At 37.8% G+C, this 11711-nt stretch overlaps 1 long non-coding RNA gene across 2 annotated transcripts in view; it reads right to left on the reverse strand.

Annotated features, from left to right (window-relative positions):
* Positions 1 to 9745, reverse strand: part of LOC118834904 — a 40201-nt gene extending 30456 nt beyond the window's left edge. Inside the window, exons 1-3 of one of the 2 annotated variants that reach the window (XR_005009358.1) lie at positions 9649 to 9745; positions 9437 to 9481; positions 8072 to 8135 (exon numbers count right to left, since the gene is read on the reverse strand). This is a non-coding gene — a long non-coding RNA (uncharacterized LOC118834904). Of the gene's footprint in view, positions 1 to 8071; positions 8136 to 9436 lie in introns of both variants that reach the window. The other variant, XR_005009357.1, reaches the window with a different exon arrangement.
* Between the last annotated feature and the right edge of the window lie 1966 nt (positions 9746 to 11711).

Below are 11711 nucleotides of genomic sequence, written 5' to 3' on the forward strand. Positions count from 1 at the left end.
GCTCTGGAAAAGGCAAAGGAGGATGACTCCAACACCTTTACCATGACCAGTAAATTGTGGGTTATGAGTCAAAGTGTAGGCAATACTGAAAAAGGGTAATATTTGTAATTATATAAATGCTTTACAAAGCATTTTCATGAGGAGGATGTCGTGCTTCAGAGGGTGCCAGAAAATGGAAGAAAGGAAAATGGGGCCCTTCTTAACAAGGCCAACCTCTCTACATGTATCTCTGATCCTATCCCCTTCTATCTTCTCCAGAGAATGGCCCACACTATATTCCCTACTCACATTCTAATCTTAAATCTCTATCTTCTGCCTTCTGTGCTATCTGCAAAAATGCCTGTCCTTTAAAAAAGAAAAATATTCACTTGATCCTAACATCCTCAATAGCTCTCTTCTCACTTCCTCAGCTAACCTCCCTGAAAAAGTTTTCTTCTAAACCCTCTGCAATCTGGCTTCCACTTACATCATTCAACTGAGACTACCCTTCACAAAATTATCAAATGATCTCGTAATTTCCAAATTCAGTGGCCTTTTCTCAACCCTCCTACCTGACCTTTCTACAGCATTTTTGTTACTTTCTCTTCTTGGGGAGATTTTTGTGACACTGTTCTCTCTTGATTCCCTTTCTACTTATCTGATCACTCCTCAGTATTCTATGATGGCTCTTAATCCATCACTTGCCAACTAACTCTGTGTGTCCCCCAAGGTTCTGTTCTGGGCCATTTTCTCCTTTCCATCTATCCTATACTATATCACTTGGTGAACTCATCAGCTCCCATGTGTTCAACTATCGTCTCTACGCAAACGATTCCTAGTTCTTTACATCCAGTTTTATTCTCTCTGCCGGAGTCAAAATCATGCATTTCCACATGTCTTTTAAACATCGTGAACTAGCTGTCCCTTAGGCATCTCAAACTCAGTACTTCCAAAACAAAATCCATTATGTTTCTCCCTAAATCTACCCTTCATACAAACTTCTCTACTACTGCTTAAGATACCACCATCTCCTTCATGTGTCCTATGAAGGAACGGTATCACAAAAACCTAGATTGTAGAGGGTATTCATGAAGAAGTGATCAAGTGTCAAACGCAGAGAGATCAAGAAATTTGAGAACTGAGAAAAGGTCATTAAATTTAACAATTAAAAGATGACTGGTAACTTTACAGAGGGAAATTAAAGCTGAATTATAAGGTGGGAAGTAAAATTACTAAGAGTTTAAATGAGGGTCAAGGTTGAAGAAGTAGTAATGCCTAGTATAGGTGGTTTTTTGATGTTAGTTAAGAAACAAAGTAGAGATATCAGATGATAGCTGCAATGTCAGGATCAAGTGAGCATTTTTTAAGGATTCAGAAGTGAGAGATGTAGGCAACTAGGAGGAGTCAGTAGATAGAAAAATATTAAAAATAAGAGTGAAGAATATAGTAGGGGTGATTTTTCTCAAGAAGATGGAAGCGGAGGGAATAAAGGGTGTATGAGAAAAACTGTCCTTGTCAAGGAGGTCTGCTTCTTCATCTGAGACTAGAGCAAAGAAGTAAAGGGAGGGCCATCGGTTTTTATTAAAATTATACTAATTGCTCCCCTGTTTTAAGCATAAAGGTCCCATTTTGTGTCTTAAACCATTTGGCCACAATCTCAGACACTCATAACTTACTCTGAAAATTCTTTCTTGGGCGAATTTTCTATTTGGGTGTTTTTGTTCAATTGTTCAATCAAATCCCACTCTTCATGATCCCATGAACCATAGCATGCCAGGCCCTTCTATCTTCCCCATCCCCCAAAGTCCGTCCAAACTCATGATTACTACTTCTGTGACAATATCTATACATCTCTTCCTCTGTAACCCCCTTCTCTTTTTGCCTTCAATCTTTCCAAACATCAGGGTCTTTTCCTCCTGTCTTTTCATCATATGGCCAAAGTACTTAAGCTTCAGCTTCAGCTTTGGTATCCTTCCAATGTATAGTCTGAATTAATTTCTTCAAGTATTTACTGATTTGATCTCGTTGCTGTCTAAGGGACACTCAAAAGTGTTCTCTAGCACTACAATTTGAAAGTGTCAATTCTGTGATGCTCAGCTTTCCCTATAGTCCAGCTGTCACAGTCATATGTTGCTACTGGAAACATCAGTTTTGACTATATGGACCTTCATCAGCAAGGGTAAGTCTTTGCTTTTTGGTATCTTGTATAGATTTGTCTTGGCTTCTCTTCCAAGAAGCAAATGTCTTTCAAATTCATGGCTGCAGTTGCCATCTGGCGCGATCTTTGAGCCCAAGAACATAAAATTTAACATTGCTTCCATTTTTTTCTCCATTTGCCAGGAAGTAATGGGACCAGTTGCTATGATCTTAGTTTTTTTTTTATGTTATGCTTCAAGCTTTTATAGCTTTTACACGATCCTCTTTCACCCTCATCAAAAGGCTTAATTCTTCTTTACTTTCTGCCATCAGGGTGGTATCATCTGCATATCTGAGATTACTGATATTTCTCTCAGCAAACTTAATTCCAGTTTTTGATTCATCTAATAGGGCATTTCACATGATGTACTCAGCATATGAGTTAAATAAATAAGGTGATAATATACAGCCTTTTCATACTCCTTTTCCAATCTTAAACCAATCAGTTGCTCCTTGTTAAGTTCTAACTATTGTTTCTTGGCCTATATACAGGTTCCTCAGGAGACAAGGTGATCTTGTATTCCCATCTCTTTGAGAACTTATCACATTTTGTTGTGAGCCACACAGTCAAAGGCTTTAATACAGTCAATGAAACAGAAGTAGATTTTTTTTCTGGAACTCCCTTGCTTTCTCCATAATCCAGTCAATGTTGGCAATTTGGTCTCTAGTTCCTCTGCCTCTGTGAAAACCAGCCTGCTCTTCTGGTAATTCTTGGTTCACATATTGAAGCCTTGCTTGCAGAATCTTAAGCATAACCTTGCTGGCATGTGAAATGAGCACAATTGTTCTCTATAATTGGAATTATTCAGTAAATTTCTATTTGGGAGTATGTCAATATTGTGTTCCTGGGGTCATTGCCATAGAATCAGTGACTCAAAATATTTGCAAATGAATTATATCTTTAGTGATCAATTTCCTTGAGCTCTGTGTAGGTGCAGAGATAGCTATGGTCAACAAGGAGTGCTCTTGGCTATCCAAATCCAGAGTGCCACCAACTTACCATGCAGCTCAGAGATGTTATATCAAGAGGCCTTGTCACATGACTGTCAAAAAAACAGCCAATGTGGCCTTCTTTTCTGATAGCTGGCTAGCTAATATCAAGGTCCACCTTCCTCATCAATGAGACTTTTCTAATGAATATTAAGATTAAATAATGAATTAAATATATAAAATGAATCTGAGTTTACTTCAAACTACTTGCTCATTTGTGAGAAAGCTATCTACATTTCACAGAAATCAAATAGGTAACAAAATTATTTTTAAGAATCAATGTAAAATCTCTAATTTACAATACAATAGCACATTTATACTTAACTATATATGTATGTACGTATACATATATGTATATATATAGGAGAGAGACAGAGAGAGAGAGAGAGAGAGAGAGAGAGAGAAAGAGAAAGCTCTGTCGCTGTTATTAATTTTTCTAGTTCCTCATACTTAAGATATTGTTAGGTAACCTCCTGATAAGTACCCTTCACTAATATTTGGTATATTAATGTTTAAGTCTGCAAACTATTAGGCCTGCTAATAATGCTTGATTAGAGTTAGAGTTCCTACTCAGTATGACTCTCTCACCAAGGAAAAAGAACTGCAAGGAGTTGTTCCTAGAAGTGAGTACAAAAATAGCCATTAGAGCTAAATTTAGACCATGGGTTATATTTTTAGAGATTGTAACTTGTATAGATGTGTCCTGGACCTTACGATTAACCTACTTTCTTTAAATTAGAGACAGAACACTTTAAAATTCAAATCTTCCACATATCTTACTCAGTGATGAATAACAATACATAGTCTATTTTCTAAGCTTAAACAGATTAGGTTTTCTCCCTCCATTATATTCAGATAGGTTTTACTGTCCAATCTTTATAATGAAATCTGCTTGGCCAGACACTTTTCCTGTATATACCAGTGTTAGTAAAAGTACTACCAGGCAATATGTAAAAGAAGTGGGGTAATTCTACAGATGATTAAGACAAAACATTTATGACCACTCTTGCATAAAGCTGAATCACTCAAATAATTCAAAACCAAGTTTTTACCTCAATTACTCAGATGATCATTTCAACTTTCCACTTTACCTCAGCTTTAAAGACATGGCCTTATGTGACCTTTCCATTCAATGATCATTCTGAGTAAAACGCAGAGCACCTTGGAAGTTATTAATGTCTTTCTTCATATAGAATGCATTCTAATATCTGTACAGGGCTACCTTTCTCTATGTAAAAACCTATATTAAACACATCAGTTAGGGAATTAGTATTCCCTAATACTGAAGTGCCCTTCAGTTTTAAATGGCTTCATCAGAGAATTTTTAAAATAGAGAGTTCCGTTAGAACATTTAATATAACTGGATACATAAACATTTGGGCGGCTGAGGTTGAAATAACTATCTGTTGTGAAATGAGAGGCATAGTTATATGTCTCATCTTTGAATGTTGATCAGCATGGCTGCTATAATCTTAATCATTAAGTCCAAAGAACCTGCTTGTGTGTTAATTACTATATGTTTGAGGAAGAAGAAGGTGGAGCTAAGGCATATAACCCCCATACTATCCCAGCCTCCCTAATTCTCCAGACAATTGTGAAAGTCACTCCTTCATTTTGTGCTAAAATACACAGGGAGTAATATCCTTCCAAAGTTGCCTTCTTAACTCCACAATGAGAAGTCTCATGGCAACTTGCAAATTTATATCCCAACATGCAGCAGCATGGCTACCACTCAAATCACTTCCTGCTCAAATTCTTGTCTTTTTTCTTTTTAACAAGGTAACCTTATGTCAAAAGAAAAATTACTGAGTCTCTTTGTAAAACTATGAGTACTATTTCATAGACTGTTCAGAAAGAAAAGCTGCATGAGCAGTACAATGGGATCAACTCATTTATTTGAAGAGCTCAGCATTAGCCTTTAGGGAGAACTATAAATTGTTCCCAACTCTAGGTCTATTCACCAAATCATAATGATCCCATACTGTGCCTCCACAGCTAAATACATTCTGAAGCAAGTCTACCATTGCTGGAGTAAATCATATTGAAAATTATACTCTGACCCCCTAAATCAGTAATTTGATTTACTTAATAAACAACACTGTTTAAAGGCAATGTTTTATTTTCTCATATTTTTACATAGGTTCATAGTTGAATTTTTGTTTTCTTCTTACTGATACTTTTGCACTCCCCAGAACAAATAAAAGAATTTGCAGCAAATGCTGCAAAATAAAATACTGGAACTCTTGAAATTAAAAAAAAACACAAAATATGTAAAAAATTAAGACTATAATGTCTACTTTTCCACTTACTCTAATATATACACACTGAAATAACAAAAATCACATACAGTAAATTCACGTGTATCTTGAATGGTTAAAGAATAAGGTATTCAGGGTACAATGAATATTCTAGTAAGCTGAGAATTATTCCACACATACCACATTTGGATAACCAATTTTCAAATCTGTAGAAGACAATAAGGGACATTTACCACTAAGAAGATACTGAACAGAATATAATGTTTTGTGATGACTCAGAAGATAGATTAAGAATCTGCAGTAGCTCAGTGTCATTATTATAAAGATGAATTATCATTGACAGTACTGTAATAAAACCTCTGGGTATAAAAAGCACCCTGGTATGGAATCTTTAAAAAAGAGGCTATTGTATCATTATGTACAGAAAAATATTTGTTACCCTAGAGTGATCTAATTATAAAAGTGTATTTAAGAAAACCCTTTATTAAGCAGGATTAATATACTCAAATTAAATATTCTTCAATATTTTTAAATTATGCAACCTGAAAAGCAAACTTTAATAGAAAAAGCAGAGTCAGTTTCCCAAACCATGCACACACACTGATTTGCTGGCAATTGTTTAAAAGTGGACCAGATCTTCAACCCTCTCCCCAATCTAGCCACAAAGATCTGAAAAGTTATATTAATAATACTAAGAAAAATAGTGTAATTTAATTTTTGTCAAGGAGTAAAACAAAAAGATGCAATGTAATTCCAAAAATCATGTTTTTAAATTTTATTTCATCTTTTATACTGAACTGTGCAAAGAATTTTGGAAACCAGACCTCCCAAGACACAAGAATTATTAGAAAGTTACTTGGAATCACACACAATGTTTTTATTTCAGACAATGGACTAGTGTCAAAAAAGAACTGACATCTTAATGAAAAGAATACCAAAAAGTTGTGGACTTTTCACAAACAATAATCCTTCCAAAAACAACAAACTGTGATTTCCAGTTCTGCTACCATATAAAATTGACAAAAGCAAGAGATTAACAACATGTAATTATAAATCACATTTGCCTGTGTCTAAAGTTCCAAATTTTATTCTTGGATTTGCTGTATACAGCTTTCTACAAAGAGATCCCATTAACCACTATTGAAATCTGATATTTGCTGTTGCTGGTTTTATAGGACCATCTGCTGGCAGGATCAACGGTTATATCATGCCTGAAAAAGTTGGTGACCTGTTTTCTTAAATGCATGACCAAAAAATGCAATTCAAACAAGACAGTAAGTGAACCTGCAGAGATTATCCAGAGCACCTCAAGGTGGCTGGGTCCTTGGTTGTTGAGTCAAGAGAGGGAAAGGGTAGGCCTCAGGTGTATGTCTGTGAGAGTTACTTAACTCTGTCTAGAGTTAATTAAAAGTTATGGGGGTTATTAATTTTTGGTACAATTCATACCATTTTAGGTTAGATACTTAAAAGCTTAGACTGAATTAAAGAAACATCATAATTACAGACGATTATTCTATGTTCCTTTCCTTCAACAACTCAAATTCCTTATTTTTATGGAACAGAATATAATATTTCATTACTAAATGGATTCCTTATCTTTTAAGTTCCATATTTTCTTATCACATGTTGAGTGGCCCTACAACAGAGAGCAAAAACTAAGTGAAAAGCTTACTTGAGATAAAAATTCATAATGAATTCATGTAATTGCCTGAGATTCATTTTTTCTCTATGGAAGTTTAAGCCTGGGTTATTCTCAAAGAAAGCATAAAAAAATATTGACCTCTGTCCTGATTCATTAAATACCACCCCTATAAAGAACTATACTTGAAAATCACATATTCTGAGAGGTAAAGGCATGTTTTAAACAGTATGAAAACTCATGACAGGACATGCTGTTTTTAACTGAAAAGTTTTATGACACTTCTAAACTTTGCACTTTAGAAACAGTGCACTTTTAATGCACTGTTATACATTTCTTTAATCAGTATTTGGAGACTAAATTGCCCATTCTCTTGTGGATCAAAAACCTTATATGGCCATTACCAAAGCCACACATATTTTAGAGGTCTGCATGCTTGACAAATAACAAGGTATAAATCAATTTAATCAGCATAAAAATTGACACTAACACTTCTCAGTAATTAGACTACAGGCACAACAGAGAAATCATACATAGCTTTTTGCCCTTAAGTGCTAATGCCCAAGAATAACATAAGGTCAGCAGCTTTTTCACCAATTACATCCATCGACCTAATTTTTGTGGACAGGCTATCTAGTAAGTGACACACTGCTTTGTTTGAATTCTGGCACCAAAGTCCCCTCTATACACATGCCACAATGTGTCTCCCTCCTTGATGAACAAAACAGTTTCTGTCATTCAGTTAAATAAATCTTGCCCCTTGAAGAGGAATTTCAGGTTTTTATTTAAAATGAATGAAAATTAATTATAATTCACAACTACCATATGGTAAATCCCCAGAATGATGAAAGATAAACTGTTATCAGGTCAGCCTGCCAAGTGTAAGACAATGAGGATAGGGGGCAGGAATAGAAGAAAGAAAAGGACCAGGTGGGGTGAATGGATATTAATATTTATGTGACAGGAAACTATGGTACTCCTGTTGTAATGACCATTTTAAGAATCTTACCATTTTGAGAATCTTAATAGTCTTGGGACTGCACTCCTTTCCTCTTTAGTCCAGGAAAGCCAATCTGCAAAATATTTTTAAAGTAGACAAATAACCTCACTACACTGGCAGCAAATAAAAAATGCTTTTGGATAGGTAAAGACAAGCTGTATATAGCCTTTAGTGTTCATAAATAGATATATGCAAATTGTTCTGGCCACACAGGGTTATTGGAGTACACTTTTAAGTGCCTCAGCAGTGTAGAGGCTTAAATATAGGACAAAGGAATTCCGAACACCTGGGTTTTCAGAGTCCTGGACTATTCTTAGCAGTCTTTAAGTTACACTAAATTCACTTTTTTACCCACTTAAAAATGAGACAATAAAAAATAGATCATTTGCTGGTGGCTGAATATTGTTCATTGTTTCCAGTCTCTACTGGATACATTTTTGCAATCAAAAGAGCAAAAGAGGAATCACCCTTCTACCATGTAATAATGCCTGAGAATGGATATTTTTGGAAATGGCACTGCATTACATAACCTTCCATTAAAAAAAACCTACATAATAAAAAAATCAGTAATATTCACCATTATGTCCTTTTGATTAAACCAGATACACACTCGTTTAAAGGCAATAGTTATCTTCCCCTTCAATTTATCACACTGCATAACAATACAATTCTTTTGTTAGCACTAGTTGTGGTAAAAATGAGGGTGAATGGCACTAAAAGTTCTCGGAAAAGGTGTCATATTCACAGAATACACCTATGTACAGTATATGTGCAAATGCAGACCAGTTACTACTTTTGCCAACGGGTGGGGAAAAAAGCAAGCCCATTTTTTAAGCACCTCCAAAGTTTAAGGGCTGCACAAGAAAAAGCAGAAACCTGATGAAAGAATGAATGCTCTAAAAATACCCTGGGAAGCAACCTAGGAAGCAATCCAATCTATGGGTAAAGGGTGGGTGTAAATCATTTTAAAAAAAAGGAAATTCCTGGAGCCTGGACATACCCAAAGTGCATTTAAGGATTTTTAAAAATCATTCTTTGTTACTGCTTTACGAGTATCACCACCATCAAAATCAGAAAGGAAAAAAAAAAGACACGGAAAAAAAAAAAACACCCAGCCCTTCCCCCCCGCCCCAATTCAATTCTTCCCCCTTTATTTGTGCATTTTTGAAAAATCCCAAGTTAAATTGCAGCCTTAAAGCAGCAGGACCAAAACGACAGAATTTTTTTTTTTTAAAAAAGTATACTTCTGCTGTTCAGATTTTATAGAAAAATCTACGAATGCTGCAGGGCTGGAGAGTCCTGCTAAGAGCAAAAGAAAGAAACCAACACAGAGAAAAGCTCTTAAGGCTGTAGATTTGAATTGCATATACTTACAGACAAAAGCCCCTGCTCCCTGTCCACTTTCTGTCCTCTCTACACCTGAAACACAAATGTGGATGAAAAGGGGCACCACGCTAGAAAAGCAGTGGGGGAGGGGGCGAAGAAGAAGGAAGGAGGGAGGGAGATGGAGGGGAGGGGGGTTGTGACCCGACCCCACTTCCAAGAAGAGGATCAGTCTTAGAAAAAAAAGGGGGGTATGTCTCTACCACTGTTTCTTTCTCTCCTCCCCGTGCGCGTGTGCGTGTGTGTGCGCGTGTGAGTGCGCGTACGTCTGTCTGCCTTTGGGTCTGTTTCTGTCACTCTGTCTCCGTCTCTTTCCCCTTCCCCTTCCTCCCCCCCAGGCCGGGCTTGGGTGGCCTGGGCTGATTCTGTTGAACAATGAGCTAATTCTGAGGCTGCCTGGCCCCGCGCCAGCCCCCTCCGCCCGCCCAGCCCCCGGCGCGGCGCAGCCAGACTGCTTACTCGGCAATAAACTGAATCTCAAAGTCCCCCCCAGTTCGGCGGCTCCGCCAATGCCTGCAATCCCTGCGCGGCTCCCGCAGCCGCGGGCTCCCTCCGCCGCCCCCCGGGCCGAGCCCCACAGCCCCTCCTCCGCTCCCTGTTTCCCCTAGCCTAATTCCTTTCCCACCCTTCGATTTTTGTTCCCTTCCTCGGCTGCTGCCGCCCGTTTGCTGGAGCTTCCCAGCTTAAACCATCTCTGGAGCAGCCGATTGGAGCGGCCGCGTGTCCGTCACCCTCGTCTAGTCCCCAGGAGCAGCCCTTCCCATCCTGTCCTCTTAGATATGTGGTTGCTTTCAGACAAATAAGGAGGAGGTGGTTTGGTTGAGAGCCAGACGTGAACCGCGATCGAAGCCCTGCACAGACGCTGCCGCTGGCCAAACCGGTGGGGGAGGAGCCCCATACTGTAATCATAAACCTGCAGCAAAGGGCATTTGAGGGAAAGAAGACTGAGACGTGCAGCAGCCGCCTTTCCTTTTATGTGCCTGTCTCGGAGCAAAGCAGAAAATAGTGCACACACCACGGCCGAGCCACACACTGCAACACGCACTTGTGCACAAGAGGTCGACTGACATTTGTCACATAAGAAACGCATGTAATCCGTACTGTACCCGAGCCCTTTTCTTGTCTTTTTCTTTTCCCCAAAATAGAAGAAAAGAGAAAAGAAAAGACTAGAAAAGCGTGTAGGCCAATCACCAGCAGAGTGGGAGGACTGACAGGCATTCTTAATAAATACACAACGCAGTGAGTTCTGGAAATTGTTGCAGTGTAAACTTTCCACCAGACCAGTCGTCTTTTTCCTTGTTGGGCAGATTTAATATTCTCCTTGACATTGACTATGTATAATCTAATCCTTCTACAGACATACACACACACACACACACCCCTATGTCTAAAGAATTGCTTCAAAACATTTGCCTTTTCGGGCTAACAAAAACAAATTTAATTTGTCTATTTAAAAAATCTAACAGGTTTTTTGGTTAATATAGTTACTCTAAATGTGCTACAAACTGGTTTGTGTTGCCAAAAACAGTGTTATATTATTACAGCAGCTGAAAAGATGTTAAAAGGGAAGATTATTCATTAATTAAGTTGCTTTGGCAAGGTGATTATCATTTCTTTTAAACTTGTCTCCCAGTTGTTTGACATGTTGACCTTTAATCATTGAAAGAGATCTTTTCCATTATTCTCATCCCACAAAATAAAGGGATGGGGAAAGGAATTTACATAAGCTCTTAAAATTCCATTTATGGACCACTCATATGATTTTCTCTCATTTGAGTACACTGAGTACAGGGGAAGGGAAAGCTTTAAAAGTCAATATTTTACATTCATGATTATATGTTAAGCTACTTGTTCCATATGCCAACTCAGTAATTACTAATTCTCAATTGAATAAATCAGAAGTATGAACGAAGTGTAATCAAGGCCTAGACACCTCTAGATTGATTCAGTCAATCAGTCCAATCGAGGACATTACATTGGTTGTGAGTAATCCTTGATCAATTTAGAAGTGAAAATCATTGGTTGAAATGGAGTGAAGTTGGATAGAAAATGTGTTGGAATTGGCTAAGGAGACTTTCACACTCTGAGGTGAACAGGGATGGGGTTGTATAAAATGACAAGCTAGTTTTGAACCAAGGCATTCTAGTCATGGGCCAAAAGAGAATAACTGCCACCAAGCCCCTGAGAGAGAATCTCTTGAGAGGTCCAGGGAGGAAAAGGGACTCTGTCTCCTGCCTCCCCCCTTGACCAGAGGAAGACTTTCAGA

This window comes from Trichosurus vulpecula, chromosome 1 (assembly GCF_011100635.1).
Source record: "Trichosurus vulpecula isolate mTriVul1 chromosome 1, mTriVul1.pri, whole genome shotgun sequence".
NCBI classification, from domain to species: domain Eukaryota; kingdom Metazoa; phylum Chordata; class Mammalia; order Diprotodontia; family Phalangeridae; genus Trichosurus; species Trichosurus vulpecula.